The sequence below is a fragment of the Python bivittatus genome, unplaced genomic scaffold (assembly GCF_059951505.1).
Source record: "Python bivittatus isolate LINGU-HERP-01145 unplaced genomic scaffold, Pbiv_v1 ctg000980_np1212, whole genome shotgun sequence".
Lineage (NCBI taxonomy): Eukaryota > Metazoa > Chordata > Lepidosauria > Squamata > Pythonidae > Python > Python bivittatus.
In genome coordinates, this window is record NW_028277125.1 from 57265089 (window position 1) to 57287500 (window position 22412).

The 22412-nt window shown below is 36.8% G+C and overlaps 1 protein-coding gene across 1 annotated transcript in view; it reads left to right on the plus strand.

Moving 5' to 3' along the window:
• PLPP4 (phospholipid phosphatase 4) overlaps positions 1-22412 on the plus strand; it is a 127254-nt gene that overhangs the window by 23214 nt on the left and 81628 nt on the right. The gene's annotated exons all lie outside the window — the stretch shown is intronic.

A 22412-nucleotide genomic window follows, 5' to 3' on the forward strand; every position in this document is an offset into this window, starting at 1 on the left:
CCAATGCACCTTTTTGCTTTCAGATCCAAAGTACAGCACAGCCCTAAATAGAGAAACAGAAAAGGGTATCTGCCACATCCATGCTAGTTAAAATCTACATTAACACCAATTGTTGAGACAAATTGTATCACATCTTTGCCTAATTTTCCTTTTTCTACATTATTCTTGTTGGAAAATTACTTGTGGTTAATTTCCAGTGTTGTTTGCACCCAACACACTTCCATTCGCTCCTTGTGTCCGGATCAGAGCAAGCACACAGGCTACTCAGTTCAGCCGGCAAAAATATTGCTTGATTTTGTACACTTAATACCATCGAGCAGCAAAAGCAATTTATTGGCCAAAACCAGGACAAAAACCATGCAAAGCAGGGAGAGAGACATGAACAGCAGGCAAGAGATAAAAAGGGCAGAGGGCTTAATATCAGCAATCGACATTATCTATACATCAAAAGGGCACAGAATTTTCTGGAGCCACTGGAAATAACATTGTGGGTAATTAGCATGGACCGTCCCAAAGAGAGTGGCCTTTGGTTAGTCTAGCTTTAATCTGTTTATGCACACAGCAGCAGCAGTGGGACACTAGTGATCACTCCTGTATTCTGCGCCATTAAAAAAACAATTTGGTGGGTGGGAATGATGTATCCAATAACTCTCGAGGTCACTGGAAAAAAATTATCTAGGCAGAAGTTTTGAGCATGATTGTTGGAGGTGGCAGAAGCTGTTACTATTGGGCTTCTTGTGTTTTGGTGTTTCCCACCACTCTGAAGCTTCCCTAGCTGTCCTCACTTCTTATTCTGAAAAATAAAACAAAATATAAAGTAGTTCATTCTTTATAACTTCCTGTGGGATTTAACTGAACTGTGGATATGCTGCAGACTATCAGGAGAGATCATTGCATAATGAAGGACAGAAAACTCACATTTTTAATTACCTACCATCTAAATACATTTTTAGACATCACATTCCACCCATGAGAATTTCTCCTCTCTGAAATAAATTTGAAAATTGGATGATCTTCCATCAGGTTGAATGAGAATTAATAAAAAGAAAAAAATAGGATATAATTTGCATGGCTCTCTTTTAGTGTTTAATTTATAAACTTTTAAGCATTTATGTTATATATGCACACGCAAAGAAGAGAGGAAATACAGTGAGTTATATTGCTATTGGAAAAGAGATATACCCACAAAATTAGACCTAAATAAAGGCTGATCTATATTCTCTAACGTGGTAAGCATAATTCTCTCTCTTTTAAAAACTTTTAACTAAAAACTTTTAACAGTTGTTTACTTATTGGCTATTGGGGCTGTGTGAAACTTTGAAAGGTTGATTCAGTTTCAAGATTTGATTGATTCTCCCCTTCAGACTGAATCTCAAGGGCAATTTAAAACTAATCAATTTGTTTTCAGAGACAGCTGAAAGCGTTTTTGGAGCTTCAGTAGACTTTCTGCTGGTTTTCTAGCTATTCCAGCTTTTATATACTGACGAAGTTGAGGGCAGGCATGAATGGGGGAATTGGTTCTCTGATACTGAGATGAATAGCTGGCCAATGATTTATGCTAACTAACCTACTAATTCAGAAAAGCAAGTGGTCAGAGAATGGTGGACAGTCCAGTCATTAAGACAGGCTTATTATTTTTACACAATATTTGAAAATGTTTCTTTTTTAGTTTAGAAAAGAACAGCAGAGTGAGACATTTTCTACAGTGGTTCAGCACATTTCAGTAGTTTTTTTTCCCCCCTACACAATTTGGGGGGCTGCTGAGCTTCCTTTTTTCATACCTTCTTTTTCTGCCTGAAAAATGTAGAAATAACAATTTTGATGTATTATTGTGAAATCCTTGAAGGTAACTGGCAGAAATCTGGCAAGGTTAAATTCTTAAAGGGTAAAGATTAAATCATCCTGCTTTTCTGCCCACTCCACTCAAGGAATTTTGATGTTTCTCCATTGCAGTGTATGGCCCCTGTGTCTATTGGACTGAATCTTGAATTTGTTAAATCAGATCTTGTTACTTTCAAATCTTGGATTTTGGCCCCTTTGAACCTAGAATTCATATCAGATGAAGGCTGATTTGTATCACACAGCTCTTTGTCACCCAAGATTATTCTTAACATATGCAAGTGCCCTAGGCAGCTTGCAAACAGATAGTTGTTGTTAGTAAGGCCTTCATGGAAAGAAAGTCTTCCATCTATTATTCTGTGCAACAGCTCTTTGTGCACCATGCCTCATTCTCCAGGAGGGTCTCCACCTTCCAAAATATATGTATGAGAAAAAAGACTTCAGAAAGGAAAGGAGGCCAGTGCAGTTTCTTCCCATAGCATTTCTTTCTATTTGATTTGATTTGATTTCATTTCCATCTCATTTTATTACATTTTATTATATCTTAAGGATAAATGAAAATGAAAGAGATAGAGGCATTATTTCTATTTTATTTCTATTTATTTATTAGTCAAATTTATATGCCATCCATCACACTGTCTGAGTGACTATGCTATCCACATAGCTACACAATTTTTTTTGGTCTGCCTGCCACCTGCAAAGAAACAGATTATTCCATTTGCTTTTTGTAGCACTGCAAAGTTTGTTGGTGCTTCTGGACAGTGGTAATTATGTAATGAATTTATAGCCCATGGGCAAGCTACTTTGAAACTATCCAAATTGTAATAAACTATAGATAGCAATAAAGATAGATAGATCAGCTAGAGCTAGCAATAAAGAGGTTATTTGAAACCCCATACACTAAACCTAATCTGGGCTGCAAATTCACTTTGTACAGTAGCTTGTTGGGCAGACTCAGTGCTCATAGCCAAACATTCCTAATCACGGTGATACCAAAATGTTTTGTGACCTCATGATGTGAGTTTCGCCCTTTAATACTTGCATTGTGACATCGCACGCAAGTACATAAGGGGCAGATATTTCATCACTTGTCCTCTCTTGTCCACCAGACGCTTATGTCACTGCCTGTATGGTTCCCCAATGCTTTATAAAACATTCCTGTAGGTAATTTGTGGCAATGGGTAAAAAGCTACTTTAAGAAATCAAATCAGCTTTAAGCACAGCCTATATTCACACAGAATCTGAACAGTGATTTGTACTCAGTGATTCATATTTAGCAGGACCTGATCCTAGATAGTCCATATAGGATCAAGAACTGAAGTTTGGAATGCTCTAGGCAATTTTAGTTAATATTGCAGTCAAATATAGTAAAAAAACAAAACAAAAAAAACCCCCTTCCAGAGTACTCATATGATCTACCAATGCATCCCCCATAATATAGTACTGTCACTGGCTCAGTTCATATAGACTTCAAAAGCATGATTGAAGCATGCATAATTTAGAGAGAAAGCTGAGTAACACACAAATATCCCATGCAGTAAAAAGAAAACAAAATCACATATACATTAAAGAGTAATGATTAAGGAACCACAGGTTGCAGAGGTTTCCTGAATCATGATATTTGGGAAGAACACAGATAATTATTTGACAAATTCCATCATCAAGACAAACTGTGATCGAAGCCAATCAAGATAGTGGCGTAGGCACACAAGAAGGAAGCAAACAGCACATGTTAATCTGAGGTCATTCACCACATTCCAGATTTAGATCAGCTTTTCCCAACCTTGGCAACTTCCAGGTATGCGGACTTCAGCTCCCAGAATTCTCAACAGTAGCCCTACTGGCTGTGGATTTCTGGGATTTGAAGTCTCCACATCTGGGAATGGCCAAGGCTGGGGAACACTGACTTAGATGATCTTATGAATTATGCTTTTGTTGCTTTAATTTATCCCTCCTAGCAGTAAAAGGGATAAAGGAACAACAACAAGAACAAATACATACATACATACAGTATATATATATATAGAGAGAGAGAGAGAGAGAGAGAGTTAAATCTATGTGATGTGCACATATTGATCAGAAGTAATACTGGACTAATTTAGGTTGCACTATAAGTCATCAGAGCCTATTCTATATTGCAGCCTAAATTAGCTGTCTTAATTTCATGGAAGTCTTGACTAAACTCAGCTCCATTAATTTCAGTGGGACTAAAGTAAGTTTGTATGCAGTTCTGTATTTTATTATTTTTAGCTTTTGAGTAACTGCAAAAATAATTTGGATGCCTAAAATTCTCCATGGCAATGTATCCAATTAAAATTTGTTGATCTCTCAATTTGGATCTTATACACTAGCAGCCTTTAAAACTATTGGGCATACATAGGAACGTTTTCAGGGGAGCCTAAACCTATAGCTCAGTTATATAAATTACTGAAGAGCATTACTAAGATAGACATGGATAATTTACAAGTACTTGGAGTAAAGAATGGCAATATCTTATTTTGTCTTAAGACTTTAAGAAGAGATTAATTAAAAAAGACTCTCTTGTGATTCCTGCAGCAATGACCTCAGAATGTTTATAGATAATTAACAAGGTGACTTCTTTGTAGGATTTGACTTTGCAACTTCAATCATAAAAGTTTCATTGTTCTACCCAGGAGATATTTTAAAGAAACTATCAGAAAAGAATAAGTTAATTTTTAAAAGAAAATTTATCAGGGGACAATTTGTTTTTGTTCCAGATCAGCATTATAAAAATATGAAGGATTTATTTTTGTATCCTTAGCTTTATTTTTAATGCCAAGGAAGGTCAGCTATGGTTAAAAGAAAATTGAATTCTAATTTTCACCACAGTTTGAAGTTTCATATGAAAAGCCTTTGAGAAGCAGTAAATTAAAAATGCTGCTGGTTGAACACAACCACTGTTTATATCTAATAACATGCTACTTTTGCAGTTCAGAATTTATTGTAATCTTCTATTTAACTTGATCCTCATACCAACCGACTAAATTGACCCTCCCAAGATTCCAGTAATAAAGACATATAAATTAGGGAGTGAAAATCAGCCAAAGGTTTGTGGAAGAATTTGAAAGGTCAAATTTCATTATACATATTCAAATAAAATTAATAAGTGAAACTGGGTTATTTAACACTGTTATATTAAGATGAAAGAAGAAACAAGCCTTTGCAACAACACATCCTTTCAGTGGAAATTGGAAAATAAAACGCTCTGTATAGGTAGTCCTTGCTTAATGACCACAATTGGGACCAGCAACTCTGTCGTTAAGTGAGATATCATTTGACCATGACAGGCTTTGAACCTCACTTCCGCCGTTGTCATTAAACAAATCACCCACGATTGTTAAACAAGACATCATGTGATCACAACTTGCAATTTTACTGCCGGCTTCTCCATTGTCTGCTTGTGAGAAGCTGGCTGTGAAGTGCACAAATGGTGATCACGTGACCAGAGGACACTGCTGATGATAGTAAATACCCGTTGGTTACGAAGCACCTGAATTTTGATCATGTGACTGTGGGGATACTGAAACACAGGGGCTGCTGTTTCTGCCTTCTTTCCCAGTAGATGGCTCCTAAATCACGAACAGTATGTTCTACAAATTCTATATACCTTCTAGCTCCAAAAGTGAGAACAGGTAGACTGCTCTTCTGAATTATTTTTGGCTCCCAACCTAGGAGCACAGTCACTATTCTTCTACATTGCACCATGAAGAACTGTACCAATCATAGCCCTTCAGCTATTAATTTTATATCTGTTAATCACTAGCAACTAGAGCTGTGAATCTCGGATTCCGTAATTCTACAAAAATTATTGGACACACATTTTTTCAAGATGAGACAAATTTAGCTAACAGTTGCAAAATTATGATTCACATAGTAGAGGCTTGTATAATGTTGAAACCTTTTGGCTAGAAATTGCTTCACATTAATTTTCTTTTGGGAAACTCATTGATTTTATGGGTGCTCATACGATTGTCCTACGCCTTGCTGCTGATATACAAGACACAAACTATGTACCAGTGGCACAGAATCTTATGAAAAGGCAAAAGAAATGGGCATTGTGCATTCTTACAGTCACAAAAAGATTAATATAAGAAAGAGGGAACCATCTATTCTCTGTCTGTTGTACAAGGTTTTGAAGACATTACCTCTATGTATTTAAACAACAATTCTGAGGAGTCTTCACTGATAATCTAGTTAGATATGTGGCTTGCACATGAAGTAGTATGTATTTAATTTTATGCCTTAAGTTAGACAAATTAACCTAAGCATGGATTAATAATACAATGTGAACATATTTTTTTCTTTTCCTTCTATTATGATATTTCTGTTTCTGTTTGGAAAGTAATTAGTTTTATCTTAAAGTCTTAAGACAAAATTGGATATTGCCATTCTTTGCTCCACAGTACTGAGCTATGCGTATGGCTGTGAGAGCTAGACCATAAAGAAGGCTGAGCGCCAAAGAATTGATGCCTTTGAACTGTGGTGTTGGAGAAGACTCTTAAGAGTCCCCTGGACTGCTAGGAGGTCAAACCAGTCAATCTTAAAGGAAATCAACCTTGACTGCTCATTGGAAGGATAATGAAGCTCAAGCTCAGATACTTTGGCCACCTAATGCGAAGAGAGGACTCTTTGGAAAAGACCCTGACACTGGGAAAGATTGAAGGCAAAAGGAGAAGGGGACGGCAAAGGATGAGATGGTTAGATAGCATCACTGAAGCAATGAGCATGAAACTGAGCAAACTCAGGGAGGCAGTGAAGGGCAGGAAGGCCTGGTGCGATATGGCTCATGGAGTCACGAAGAGTTGGACATGACTTAATGACTGAACAACAACAACTGAGCTATCTATGTGGTCACTAGAAGCTGAAAACAACTTGATGACACAGAAGTAATCAATATGTTTAGCCTCCCTCCGAATGTTACTGTATACGCACAATAGTTTTGAAGGCTGCCAGCAGGTGCAAATCGAGAGATCAACAAATGTTTTAATTGGACATACTGCCATTGCACATTTTAGGTATCCAGGTTCTTTTTACAGTTATTCAAAAGTTTTAAATTAAACTTTAAAGATCAATTGATCTAAAGCCGCAGTTCCCAAACTCTGCGCCAGACTCGTGCAGCGAACTCACAGTGGCACCATTGGATATTTTGAGTTTTTAAGAGAGATGCAGTGATATTCAACTTCTGTCAAACAATGAGTGAACTAAGGGGGCTGTTAACCAAGAAAGTTGGGGAATTCTGATCTCAAGTATTAATTCCTTTTTCTGTCCCCAAAATGATTTATACATCATTTTAAAATTAGGGTTCTGTCAAAGAGACAGTTTCCCACGAGAACCAGTTAAGTAATTCTTTGAACTAGTTACTGTAGTATGAAAGTTAACTGTTCATCCTGCAGTCTTTCAAATATGTCTTGCTGCCTTGAAAACAGCGAAAGTAACTGTCTGTTGAAGATATCCACATTATTGGACATTCCAGTAGATGTTCAAGAAAGGTTAGCTATCCATTTTTTTACATTGGTGATATCATAAATTTGAGAGAACTTTAACACATATTTTTTGGACTTGCTCTTTTGGTTACTCCATATTCATATTCTCTCTGTCTGTCAATACATGAATAAATAACACAGTATTGAAAAAAGATTTAAGGTTAAATATGTGAATGTAATGTTTAATTATATACTGAAAATTTGGAAGTTGTTGATCTGTGAAGTCCTTTTCTATGTACTTTAGCAAGTAAAATTATAAACTTTTTTTTAAAAAAGGATACTTGAGACATTGTAATCTCACGCATATATTTATTACCCAGAATGCTCAACGTGTCAGCACCACTAGGTAGACCAGACCAGGAAATCAACCCTACAAGAAGACTAGAACTGCCTTTATTGAGACTGAGTCTAACAAAGTTGTTCAAGTCTGATTGTGCTGCATCTCTTTGCCCTTCTTATACCCCAGTGAATCAGGGAGGTGTCTGCTTGGGTTGCTTCTGAATACTACCTTGCTTCCCAGGGATTAAACATGTTTCACATCCTTTGCCTAGATAACAGTTATTGCATATTTCCATCAAGGTCTTCTTCCTTGTTTTCTACAACATGCCAACTTGCTGGATAATCCCCCAGTAGACATAATTCAAATGACATTGGCTGCTGTTGTTATTTCTGCATTCAGTTTGAATGTCTGCAGCAGCAAAACTGCACTGGCTTCCACAGGACATAAGAATGTAGAAAGGCAGAGTCTTAATTCATGTGGAAAGAACTTGTACATAGCCATATGTACTCCATCTCCCAGGGACATCCTTGGAGGGGGGGAGTCCAGATGGTGGCTGCAAACAGATGATCATAACACTGCTCTTTTTTTATTTGTGTTGCATGTGCGATATATGTGAAAAAGGGGCAGGGCTTTGTTTGCGTGGTTGCAGCCTGTATCTTGAGTTTTTTTACCCTCTCTACTCCTTGGATGGGCTTGCTGTCTTTCCTGCTGTAGAGATTCATACTCGGTGCCTGTACCAACCATTGTCTTGAAGTGTAGTCAGCAGGGGATGGCAGGGGGATATTACTTGGATAGCATGCCTGTTGAGTACCTGGATGGGCCTTATGTGTGCAAGAAGCCTAATGTTTCATTGGGGTATAGCTGTTAATAAATGAGAATAGTGTAACTAAGCAAAAGGTCCTTTCTGTTATTGTGACATGTTCTGTATAATCCTTTTTTCCTGTATGACTACAAGAACTATCATTTAATGGTTACTTTTTAAAATTTTATTGCCACATTTCTACTATACCCCAGTCCAGAGACTCTCAGCATCTTACATAGATTATCAGAGTCATGTAAGTCCACAATATAAAAACTATAAAAACAGTAACAAATATTTTCCCAGCTTTTGACATAATATAACCTAATTGTAGACTTCAAGTGTTAGATTGCAGCCCACATCATCAAGATTCTCAGGTAGAAGTGCTTAAAATATGTATGTATGTATGTATGTATGTATGTATGTATGTATTTATTTATTTATTTATTTCTGGAAAGTACTACAGAGATATCTATTGGAATTTAAGTTAATACATTTTTAACCTTTTTAGATATAAAGCAATAGTATTGTTTTTTCACATGCACATCAAAATGATTTTAGATTAGATTATTTTTTTATTACTTCTGCTTTGGTGGATCAAGTTGAGCATTCTACAGTGGGCCCCATCACAGTCTTAGGCCACGCTCCAGTGGCTCTGTGAAAATTTAAGAATGACAAAACAGCTAATTCTAGATGGTTTCTGAATATTTCTCTTCTAAAAGATTCTCGTTGTAGAATATAATAAGGACATTTGGGGTTTACCGATACATTAATCCTTTGGGATGCATTTAAGGAAACCATTTGGGGAACTTTTATCTGCAAAAAGAAAATGAACAGCTTGCAAGCCCATCACTCAGGAAATGTGTGTTGAAGAATTAAAGAATTGGTTCTGTAACCCTTTGGCCAAAGTGAACAGGAAACAATAAAGGGACATAAATTTTAAGTGGGCAATTCTAAGCTTTTTTTGTTGTTGTTTTTTTTAGTAAATTCCATTGCAGCAGTAAGTCTTATTTCTAAATAAAAGTAGGATTTTGCCTATTGAAATGCACACTTAGGATCTGTTGTTTGGAAGATAACACTGACACAGCTGCTGCTTGTCCATAGGAACTCATGTACCATTTGAGCTTTGCACTCTGCATGGAACACCCTTTTATAGTTTGAAATTGAATTTGGCTTTCTGTTTCATTGTTTTGACTGAGCTTTCTGATTTTTCTGCTGCTAATTTCATCCTCTCGATTTGGGGCAAGACTTGCAGAAAGAACCTTGATTAAAATCTGAAAGTAAAACTGGTTGTTTTGTAGAATGGCAATGGCTTTTGACTTAATAAGATCTAACAATAGCAAGTAAAACTGTCAATTTTTGAAAAAATCTGCTACGTTCAGGTCTTGAGCTAACTTTAGTTTCAGTGTTAATCACTTATAAAATGGGAGCGTTAATTGCCTTTGAGCAGGTCTTTGTGCAGCTCTGTTGGCAGCTTAAGAAGTTTGTGCAAGAATGCCTGACCTGCTGTAATTTGGATGTGGAGGTGTGTTTTAAAGTACCTCCAATATGAAGAAGGCAAATGTTTCCACTGTGATATTCTTTCCATTGCACCCCATTATTTTGACCTCATCCTGATTAACAGTTTGCATTAGTATTATTAAAAAAAAAAGAAATCCCAAAAACTCAAAATGCATTCATTCCTGACTGAGACCCTTCATATTACAAATAGACTAGTTGTATTTTAAAGCATCACATAATTATAGACTTGCTAAGATTGAGGACTCCTGATTTCTGGGAATTCTTTTTTAATAGTGTATTCAGTGAATATTAAAAACTCTCTGTCCCTTAGGACAACCAAAGGCCACAAAAGCTTATGTTAATTTTTTAGATTGTTAGTCCCAAGAGTAAAAACTGAGCATTGTTTTGTTCACAAACACATTATTCAGCAAAGGAGCCAAAATTTAATGTATATGTAAATGTAGAGTTGTGGTTGTTGTTGTTGTTTTACCCTCTGTGGTTTTCCAGTAGCAACATCTGGCTATGAAAGTTGGACCATCAGAAAGGCTGAATGAAGAAAAATAGATGCCTTTGAATTATGATGCTGGAGAAAACTGTTGAGAATACCTTGGACTGCCAGAATAAACAATCATTCAAAACCAGATGACATGAAACAGACGGTTTACCAGAAGCACTAAAAACTAAATATTTTGGACACATAACATGAAGCTAAAAGACATTGGAAAAAACCCTGATGCTTGGAAAAAAATGGAAGGCAATTTTTTTATAAGGTCACCAGATAATATCACTAAAGACATAAGTGTGAGCTTACAGGAACTCAAAGAAGTAGTTATGGACAATTTTATTTATTTATTTATTTCTATTTATATAGTCGCCCAACTTGCAATATGGACAGAGAATATAATTTTAAAAATACCCATATAAATAACAGCAAAAAATCCCCCTAAAACAGACAGAAAAAGGAAAACAAAAAATGACAACTGAGGATAAACCTATCCTATCAACCATAATTAACAAAAGAGCTTTTTGGAAGGTCAGCAGCATTAGGGCCTGTCTAACCTCAGGTGGTGAAATCACATCCATGAGGTCATGAAGAATTAGAAGTGACTCAACATCTGAATCACCAATTCTACAATAAGTACAAAGAACAGTAATTAACATTATAGCTGGGGTAAATACCCGTATCCTCCAGAAGTATTAGGTATCACGCCCCATCAGCTCTAGGTAACATGGTAAGACGGATGAGACTGTGAAAGTTGAGGTTCAGAACACAGAGGTTGCATTTTCAAAAGAATAAATGTTGCAGTTAGTAAGACATGCATGTGGTTTGATGCCTGGACCCTGAAATGGGATTCTGTCAAAACACTGAGGATTATTTTTCTCCTTAAAGCAAACTCTCTTAAACTTACAGCCATACAAAATCTGATCTTAGCTTCTCTGACTCAGTCAGTCTCTTTGCTTGACTTGAGGATGGCTCCTAGATTGTCTTGTAGTGAGTCTCAACAGCTAGATAGTCCCAAAGAGACAAACCTTTGACTTCTCTCCCTTTGCTGCTGCTTGTTCAGGGTTTTATTTGTTAAAGATTTTTTTGTAATTAAAGATACTCCTCTGAGGACAGAGATTTGTATACTAACTTGATGTAATGGAGAATATTGTCCTTGCACTGGTGTTTAAGTAAGATCCAGTTGGCTTCTGCATGTGGAATAGGAGCATTACCATCTTGTCTTTTGTCTTAGACTATACATTAAAGAACTGCATTTAAAAGTGAGTTGTCATCTGTAAATAGTTTGTGCAAAACGTTTGAACTATTTCATTGTTTTTTGCGGAATGTGTTCTTCTGATCCAGAGTCACAAAATGAGTTTGTGTGAGTTTTGAGTTATCTCTAACACAGTAAGTTGAAAATGGAATGTTAAGTATTTGCAAACTTAGATTCTGCTGCCAAAGGTGAGATTTAGGGAGAACAGTAATTAAGTCTCTTGATGCATGACAGTGAAAAGGTAATTAAGAACAAAGACTGGCAGGGTTTGTTTCTTAAAGGTAGTTTTGACCAACATTCCTATTGCTGTTACTTTTTATGATTCATTCTTCATACTGTCTGACTACTAGTGCTCAAATATTTCTGAACTAGACAAAACAATATGATGGATGTTTGGGGAAAGAAGCTTGATCAGCTTTCCACAATCTGGCCTTCTAATATGCTGAATTACATCTGCCATGACCATCTTATTAGACCTGTAGTGGGTTCCAGTAAATTTGAATGTTGCCAGATGGTAGAAGCCAGATTGGAGAGCCTGACCTGGCATCAATCTAGGGAGAAACTCAGTTGGTGGCTTCTATTGTTTGCATTGGCTTTGCAGAAACTTCTCATATCATGACAGCCCTCCTTCCTCTTTTGGTAGGAGATGCAGTCCTTGAGAATATAACAATTGACTTGTACTTAAGATAGTCCTCATTTAATGACCACAATATGGACTGGAAAATTGGCCATTAAGTGGGATGTCATTAAGTGAGTCACCATGTGACCAGATCTGATTTTACAACCATCTTTACAACTTGTTAAGCAAATCACTGTGGTTGTTAAGTGAATCATGGTCGTTAAGCAAGTCCAGCTTCCCCAATGCACTTTTTTGCTGGAATTTGCTGAACGACCATGTGATTTGCTTAATGACCACATGAATTGCTTAATGACTGCAGTGATTTGCTTAACGACCATTGTAAAAAAGGTTGCAAATCACGATCATGTGACCGTGGGGGCTAGTGCGACAGTTGTAAGTGCAAGTACAAGTCACAAAGCACTTTTTCCAAGGCCATCATAACTTCAAACTGTCGTTAAACGATTGGTTGTTAAGTGAGGACTATATGTAGTCAAGTTACACTAATAGGAAAATTTTAAAGGAAGTTACAGAATCAAAATAAATAAAGGGCATTTGGGAAGTATTGTATTAATCCATACAAATGGAAAATCTATATATTTTGATAGAGTATGAAATGAATACTTCCTCAAAAACTATTCTACATTTATACAAGGCTCTCTGCCATCATTCCATATTTTACTTCTGTCTCTGCCTCTTCTCTCATTATAAAGTAAGGTCTTGAGCATATGAAGGTTCATCTTTACACTTCAGAGATAGAATAGGGTGTTTCTGATGACTTGTAAGTCACTGGAATGTCTGATACGCTATGGTATTTCTATCTGGAGAAACGACCCTAAGCTAGTACAGTTAATTTATTTTTCCATGAGGTTTTCTGAACATGTTTAAAATCCAGCGTGGCTACAGATTGGATTTAAGAGATCTGAATAGGATCAAATGTCTTAGAGCAGGTGTTCTCAAACTTTGCTGTGAAGTAAACCCTGAGATGCTAAATGAACTTGTGTGCCCCCTCCTGTCAGTGAATTCAACTAATGATTTCATTGGGGTTAGGACTGGGCAAGAAATAAACATACATGTGCCACTTTGAATAATTACATGTTAATCTATTTGTGTAATGAGATAGCGATATCATTGTAATTTTATAAAATGAAACCTTTTCATTGGAAATAAACAGTCAAATTCAACCCTATTTTTAAGGGGAACAATGACCTTGCCTAGTTCTGCATAATTTCAGAAATCTGGGTTTTAATTGTGAGACAGCTGTTCTCATTTCTTGTTTGATATTGATTTTGGGTCGTTTGCTTTTTTTATCAGCAAGCGATAGCCATCCTGACTTTGTTGCTGGCTTATCCAGACAGAGCAAGATAATAAGTACAGCCAATTATTGTGTCATTGCCAGTGAACCTGATAAGTCTTGGAAATTTTTCTGTTACAACCCTGATCTGGTTCTCATACTTCATAAGCTGATGGCTCTGGTCAGCATGCATATGTTCCTTTGTCTTCCTGCAAGGTGCAGTGGATCTCTTGTGTCCCTCAGGGATCTACTGTTCTATTTCCTGTTCCAGAATGCATATTGTTCTCCCCATGAGGACAATATGCATTCTGCCCTTTTTCTTCCATGAAGGCTGCAAAATTATTTCTCAGTTCCAGCAGTGCAAAACATAATCTACATTTCTTGCTTCAAGTTATCATTCTCATTGCTGGGTTTGCTCCTTTGTTTCTCTTATGGACTGTCTCTTCCTCTGTCAGATCCCATTCTTGTGCCTCCATTGATTAATTTGATAAATCCTCATCCTCTTGTTGAGGATTTGAAGGGTAGTCTTCCACCATTCTAATCATCTTTTTCTTCAAACATTGCTACAATCTCTCATTTGCTATAAACATACGCTAGGTTGTTTTTTTAAACTAGAAATACATGCTAATATCTTTGTGGATCATGGCCACCTATCACTTATTTTGCTTAAGAAAAAAAAAGCACAGTAGAAAAGCTTTTATTTCTTCTTGTTGTCTTGTCAGGCTATTGTTTAGTCAAGTTCTGCCTGTTGATTTGGGAAGAAAATTTGCTAGGGAATTTTCCTTTTAACTCTGCACTGAACTTGCTTGTTGACTCTTACTTCACTTATATTCTAGAAACTGACTGCCTTATATTCCTCCTATAATCTCTGCAGCAGTTTCTGCTTGGTCAAAAGAAAGCAGTCATGTATGCTCATACAATGAGGGATGTCACTAAATTGGATCTTCTGTAACAAGGGATACTGTTTTATTAGCTTCAGGTTGCAAACTCTGGTTACATTCTCAATTATCAGTGAAGTAATATCTTGTTTATTGCAAAAATTGATTAAATATTGCAAAATGTAATTGTGTTTTTCTAGCATTGATGACTTGGATCCATAGAACTATTAATTTAAGAAATTGAAAGAATGATTTGTTTCTGTTCTCTTTTTGTTCCAGAGGCTACTTGCAATTTCCAATAAATTTCTCTTAATGATTAAGGGGCATCTAAACAGTGTAGAACAGTGTTTTTCAAACTTGGCAACTTTAAGATGTGTGGACTTAAACTCCCAGAATTCCCCAGCATGCTTGCTGGGGAATTCTGGGGGTTTAAGTCCACACATCTTAAAGTTGCCAAGTTTGAAAAACACTGGTGTAGAATGTTTGTGGGCTTAAAAGACAGTACAACTACAAAATCAGCCTAAACTGGCTTATGATCTTAAAATTAGATGATATAAACTAATAGAAGAAAAGGTTTGTATCTCTTTTTCCTTCCTTCCAGCAGCCAACTAACCTTATCCTATATTATCCAGAATATTTCCCAAACCATTGGTTAGGCTTTTTCTTTATAGAGAAGGGATATAGAAGGGAGGAAACTTTTGTTTCCATGGACCTCCAAATCGTAGATTGCAAGCCAGTATTTTTAATATTGTCAGAATCCAAATGTTCATGCTGGGATTTCCAGTGAAGCATGAAGGTACATATAAATCCAAATGAATTTTTGAAAAAGGGTAGTTGTCTTATTTCTTGTGGTGCTTCTAAAACACTCTTCTCTGGGGAAGCCTTAATAAAAAATGTTAAAAGTCAGCAAATATTGCGTACTGATTTATACTTGTAATGTTTTCTCATTGACTTTAGTGAATGCATATTTCTGTACTAAAGAGAAAGGGAGAAAAGAACTGGGACACACACACACACACACACACACACACACAGATTGCTTAATAAATATGATATTTTTGGATTGGGAGCTCTCAGTGAAGCCCTGAAGGTTTCCTTTCTAGCACTGTTGAAATTCGGTAGATCTTTGGGTACCTACTTTTTGCTCCTGGATAATCTTGTTTTTGCATGCATTTAACTTCCATAACATGAAGAAACTTGCACTGCATTATCATGTTATGACTCTGTTGAACTTCTCATCTCTGACTCAGCATCATTTGGCTGCTATTATTGGAGGTAGGGAAACCATGCAATACGATGGCCGATCCCAACCTGCCTCTCTGGTAACTGGGGTTGGACAAGCAGGCTGCTGGTTTAAGTAATATTGCTATTGAAATCTTAAATTGTAACATCATTCCAAGTTTCATTAATGAACTGAAAAAAATCAAGTCTGAAGTAGGAAATGTTTAAAGCTGCTAATTGCCATGTGCTTCTGTAAATATGCTTGCACAGAAATCCTCCATTAGGCTAAAGAGAGAGGAACATATATGCAGTGGAGCTTAGAAATAGAGGATGACTGTCTATATGTGGGAAAAAACTGATAAGAAGCATTCAGAAGAAACATGTGAGCCACCCAGAGTTGTTGAGAGTTGGATAGTGTGTAAGTTTCATTTATTAATTAATAATTCCAAAGGGTTGTAAAAAGGAGTAGTAGTATCATGTGTGCAAAAGCATATAAAAAGTCACCAAACTCTTTGTCTGATGCACATTCCTATTTGGGAAGTGTGCCCACACAGCTGACCATAATAACATTCTTCTTGGAAACTGATCCTGACTCAAAGTGTATTCCTCAGACAAATCCAGAACAAAATTTCTGCCAACAAGCCTTAAAACAGGGATAATGATGTAAAAACAGGGTGAGCTATGTTACACTTGCATATAGGGCCAGAATTTTCTGGTTTATTTAGGGAGAAGCCCCCCCCCTTTATTTTTTTTATTATTGAGAAGGAAAAAAAGAACACATAGAAAGTGCTTTAACATAAAAGTGAAAGAAATACAAAAAAAAATGTTACTATGTCATTATAACAATAAACAATTACAATTCTATATACACTTATCTAATGCAAATATTATTCTGGTACACATACATTTCTAATACATTTATATGATGATTGCGTTTTTTATTTTTTATTTTAACCTACTGTATTTTGTATAAATGATTTCCATATTTCATTATACTTGTTCATACAAAGTCTGTGTCTATGGGCAATCCACTCATAAGTGGCAAGTGCAATCAAGTCTTCAATCCACTGAATGAATGGGGCCATACATTTATCTTTCCAATGTTGCAATATCAGTCTTTTAGCCATAGCAAGGGCACGGAGAACCCATTTACGTTGTCCAGTTGTCATATTCCATGTACTAGGTATAGAGTGCAAGAGAATATTATCCTCTGGAAATGTTCGCTTTTGTCACACAATCATATTTATATAGTCCACTACTTTCTCCCAAAACTTGGTAAGTATAGGACATTGTACAAACATGTTTTAAAGAAGCGTTATCCTTGTGTCACATGCCCAAACTGTGTGACTGCTTAGTTATAATTCACTTCCACATCTCTTCTCCTTCTCATCCTCCCCCTCCCTCCCCCTCCCCCTCCTAAGAGACCTTTCTCTTCATAGGCTAAAACTGGATGGGGGTCTGCTATAGACACCCTTTCTGCAGCTCTCTGGAACACTGAATCATACATTAAAAATTGTGGCTGCCAAATTTGGTTCTAGTCAATTTGGGAGGACTTTTAGCCCCACGCAGACACGAAGCTGGACCTTAGGGGCTTCATTTGATCTGAGGTTTGGGTTTCAGCTAATTCCAATGCATATTCCAGCGACAGTTTGAAAGCATGCTCTGTTTAGTTGCGGAAACCTTTCAAATGTACAGTGATTCTTGATTTGCAGTCTGTAGCCTTTGAAATATGTGCCTTAACATATTGTTGCAAAGTGATATCGAGCAAAATGGTATTAAATTGATACTGACCCTTTCCAGACCAACTTGGAAGCTCTATTGAGCCCAATAGTGTTCATTTCCAAGTAGGCTTGTATAGGCTTGTATAGTCAGATACATTTCAATGTATGTAATTTAGATGGATGCACAGTAGAAATCCCACTCATTTCAGTGTGGTTGCTATCAGCATTGTGTCTTTGCCAAAATAGATCTGCACGGTGTTTTTCACTGTTATTTGTCTTACCTTTAAGAATGGTAACATTATACTATCAATATAAATTGCCCTGTCAGACACAAGTATGACAAGTCAATATGATTTTAAAGTGTATGTGTCTGCCACACTATTAATCAGGAATGAACAATATACTAGAGACACACTGAATGGTTTACCTGCTCTTTTAAGAATATTTTATGCTTTATGGGTTTTTATTTTATAACACTTGCAGTGGAAATGAAAATATGTGTAATATCCTGTGGTAGCACAACAAAACTACTAAGGGCCAAAGTATATACTAGATATATATGAAATGTCACTTTCAGGAAATTGAGAGTTCTGGAGAACTCAGAAACATTCAATTCATTCTTCAGCCATTCCAGGGCTTTTCCAGCAGTTTTCCAAAAATAACTATTCTGAAAATGATTTGTAGGATTTCAGGTGTGGTCTGAACATAGAACCTTCAATTTCCAGGAGATAATATTTTAAACCTACCTAGCATACCTTTTTCAGTGTGTACCTAAAACAGTGTATATCTAAAACTCATCAATCTTTTCACATGGCAGACATGCTGATGTGAGAATAAAAACTAGAAATGTAAAAGGACCAAAATCTTGAGAAAGTGCATGTGAAAAACAAGAAATATTGTGTGATTTAGCTGGCTTACAAGATCTTGGCCATCTAATGTATGTATGTATGTATGTATGTATGTATGTATTTTTCATTAACTTTAGAGATAACCAGGCACTATGTTACAGAACTCTGATCTCATCCTTGAATGTGACTAATGTATTTGCAAACACCATAATTGCACAGTACGTTTTACAGGAACTTCAGATTGGATGAAATATCTCCTCAGCACAGACCTATATTCATTCTGTGTAATGTGTGAAGTGCTTCTAGAATGTAAAATGAGAGAAGTTACGGCTAAAGCGTTTGAGAAGCTGTGAGCTGTGACTGGAAGAACCCTCCTGTTAATTATATATATTCATATGTAATGTATATGAATACTTAAAGATGAGAAAAAGACAATCTCAGAGGCATTGTCCACTGCACCCAAACTACAAGGGCAAAGAAAAGAGATCCCTGCCAAGTCAAGTAGGGAGCATAAGGTTTTCAGGGCTTGATTACTACATTGGAAACATAATCTGGTGACTCTGCATTGATATTTTAATATGTATACTCTTAACTCAGCCATATTACATTGCAGCTACATTACTAATGGTGCCAGCCTTTAATGCTGTAAAAATACTTACTGCTTGTCAAACTGTCAAGTCTGGTGAAAACAGGGTGGGAAGGAAGAGACTGCCTGGTATTTATGGGAATGAGAGTTTACTCTAGGATACATAATTCTTTTTTCCAGTTGAAATAAAGAATATATTCTACAGTCAAATCAATGTATGTATGTATGTATGTATGTATGTATGTATGTATGTATGTATTTATAGATTTATATAGCTGCCCATCTCAAATATATGAGTCTGGGTGGCTTACATTAAAATAATAAAAACATATAAAAACATAAAACTCATAGCAGCCAAGAACTATAAACAGCAACCAACATAATCAGGAAATAGGCTCCCTCACACATCTGGGGCCCCAGGCTCAAGCACAGAGCCAAGTCTTCAGGGCCTTAGTCATTCTACACCAGCTGCAGCTTCTAAATGCTCTTCAAGGGCAGCCCTGTATACAACCCCATATACAGTATTCCAATGTAGAGGTCACTAGGGCATGAGTGACTATGAGGGGCCTCCTAATCCAGGAACAGGTGCAACTGGCACATAGCTCAAAGCTGTGCATAGGCCCTCCTAGCCACGGCTACCATGTCCTCGAGCAGGAGCTGTGGGTCCTGCAGGACCCCAGATTGCCTCCTAGTTCTGTTTGAGGCAGTGCAACCCCATCCAGAACCAAAGATGGCAAGTCACTGGTACCAGGAGGTCCAAAATCCCAATGCTACTCAGTCTTGCTAGGGTTCAGCTGAAGCTTTTGCACCCCATCCAGGCCCCTACAGCTTCCAGGCCCTGGGACAGAAGCTCCTTGGTTAATTACTACATTTGAATAAGCAGAGTTTATACTATCATGAAGCAGAGAAAAGCACCAGCAAATGAAAGCCCAGGGAGAGTGGTAATATCATTGTTCCCACCCAGCTGCTCTCACCCTTAGGAAGCAGATAGTGAGGTAGTGATAGGGAGATGTGGGAGAATAAGGCAGTGGGTATGCCATTTGGCCTGGTTTTAGAAGTAGTGAGAATATGGTTCCATTGCTCTAGCATTGAATCCTCAACTGCCAGTATGTTCAATTTCTGCACTTGAGTGCTTTTGTGAATACGATAGAGAATCTGGACTTCCCAGACATTGTTGAACTATAATTTCCGGCATCTCTTACTATTGGCTATGCTGTGTCGGCTTTCAGCAACATCTGGGTGTTCCAGATGATCAGCCTTTTCTTCTCTCAATCTTCCTGAATCTAATCTAAACAACTCAAGAATCCAATTTAAACACAAACAAGATTGTTCTGGGCTTTTTCCCCCACTTCAGATCTATTAGGATATCAGGACACTACAAGCACATGATATGTTTATATTATTTACAAGTCTAGAGCTTACAGAAAATGCCTGCCAATTAGTGTTTGCCCTTTCTGGCCAGTAACTGATCATAGAGAACTGTCAGCCAATTAGTGCTTGCTTGTCAACCAGTAACTGAATGCTTCACCCCAGGTCTGTGCTAAACACATGTTTCTTCTTCTCTTCACAAAAACAAAAGACAATAAATTGCTAGTAGTTTCCTATATCGTGTACTGCCCATGCTGGCAGTCTTCAATTACATTCCCTACCCTTAATGCTGGCATGCTGGCAATTCTGCACTTGAGCTCCTTTACATAGTAATGCTATCTTTAGTGAGAGCACACTGCCCCTTTGAACATAAGGCAGAAAGAGATTTTAGTTATTGAAGGTCACTGCCTTGAAATGACATTTCTGTCTCCATGGATGCCACTGGTACAAGGATATATCAAAACAGCTTGCAATTGCAGGCCACAGTTACAACATCATGTGATTTATGAGAGGCTGCTACAGGTACCTTCATCTGGAACATCTGGAGAGCCATAGTTCCTCACTCTTGGTGTCTGCTTTATATTTCCTTTTGTTTGAGACCACAGATGTCTTTGGTCAGCTCTGTAGCTTGCAGTATGAAATATTTTCTTGATGTACAATGGCATTTGTTACTTTCATAAGATAATACTATATTGTATATACAGATTTGAAACTGTACTGTGACTGAGAGATGAAGTTACAAAAAAATCACCAACACTAGCTATGGAAGTTACACTGCAGATGATTGATTGGATTTATACTCATATACAGTCAAAAAGACTCCTGGTGGTTTACACTTATACAGTGTGCAGCTGAATTTCACTTCATTTTTCAACATTAAGAATAAAAATCAGGGTCCATTTTCAATGGAGATTTTCGAAAAATTATCTTTTAACTCACAGAACAGAGGAACAATTCCGAAGTAAAAACTTAAGCTTCCCCAACCGGCACCTAGTAGTACTGATTAGAGACTCTGCTCTTAATGGAAAGTTAAAAAAAATTAAAAGTGAAAGGACCACCTGCTTAATATATATAAAATATAATGTGCAATTTTATAGTGAGCTGAGTGTAGTATTTTAAAGTGAATCCTACATTAAATTAAATTTCTGAATAGGTATTACTTAATTTGACAGCTCCATTTTCCTTTCTACTCTCTTCTTCCTCCTCCTATGATGCTCTGTTTCATTCATCCAAGGTTCAGATATTCAGTTCTTTTTTTAAAAGGAAAAAATATTAGGTTTACTAATTGCTCATTGCTCTTTGCTTGCTTCTTAAATAAAATTGCTTATATCCAAGCATGCCCCTACAGTAGCAGAAGAACATTTTGCTCATGGGAAACAGCACTTTTGGGGCAAATTGGAAAGGCAGGAGAAATGGATTTTTTATAAGAAAGAAGTCTTGCTAGTGAGGACCTGCTACAAGAGTGGATAGGAACCCAACAGATTCAGGATATAAGTGGCGGTTTAAGTATCCTTTCTAAAAAGTGTGAATACTATAAAACTGTTGAGTAAACCTGAAGTTCATACATTCATTATTTTAAGGTTCACTGATGTAATTGATGCATGTTCTTGTATCTTATACATGCCCTGAATGTCATACATGATCTTGCATAATAGTCTGGGAACCAAATAGCTAGATTTTTCTTCCTTGCAAAATTTTGTAATCACCAAGATCTCACACTGAAGACTGCTTAGTTTTCAGAACTTTATTTTATTTTTGTTTATATTGTAGATGGCTGAACCTTGCTTGAACCAGTACAAAAATACATTCTGCATTTTTTTCAAAATACAATATGTCACTAACAGAAATCACATGAGGTGTCCTTGTCAGAGGGTTGGAAAGGTTCAGGAACATATCCAGACACACACAATGTTCTTCCCCAAGTTAATGTGCCAGCTTTATAACAGTCTTTGTGTTTTTATGGTTTTGCTGTTTTTATGTTTGTAAATTGTTCCAATGGCTATAACTGAAAAGGCTCTTATCTTCTAGATGCTATTCACTGCTTAGTCAACTCACACTATAATAAAGTCAGGTAATTAGCTCTAGAATACTGAAATGTTAATTATATGTTAATTATACTTCAAAGATGGGTTTTCGGGCAGTGGTGATACAAGCAAAACCTCTCTAACCAGTATGGTGAGGGATATGTCAGATTGTTGGGT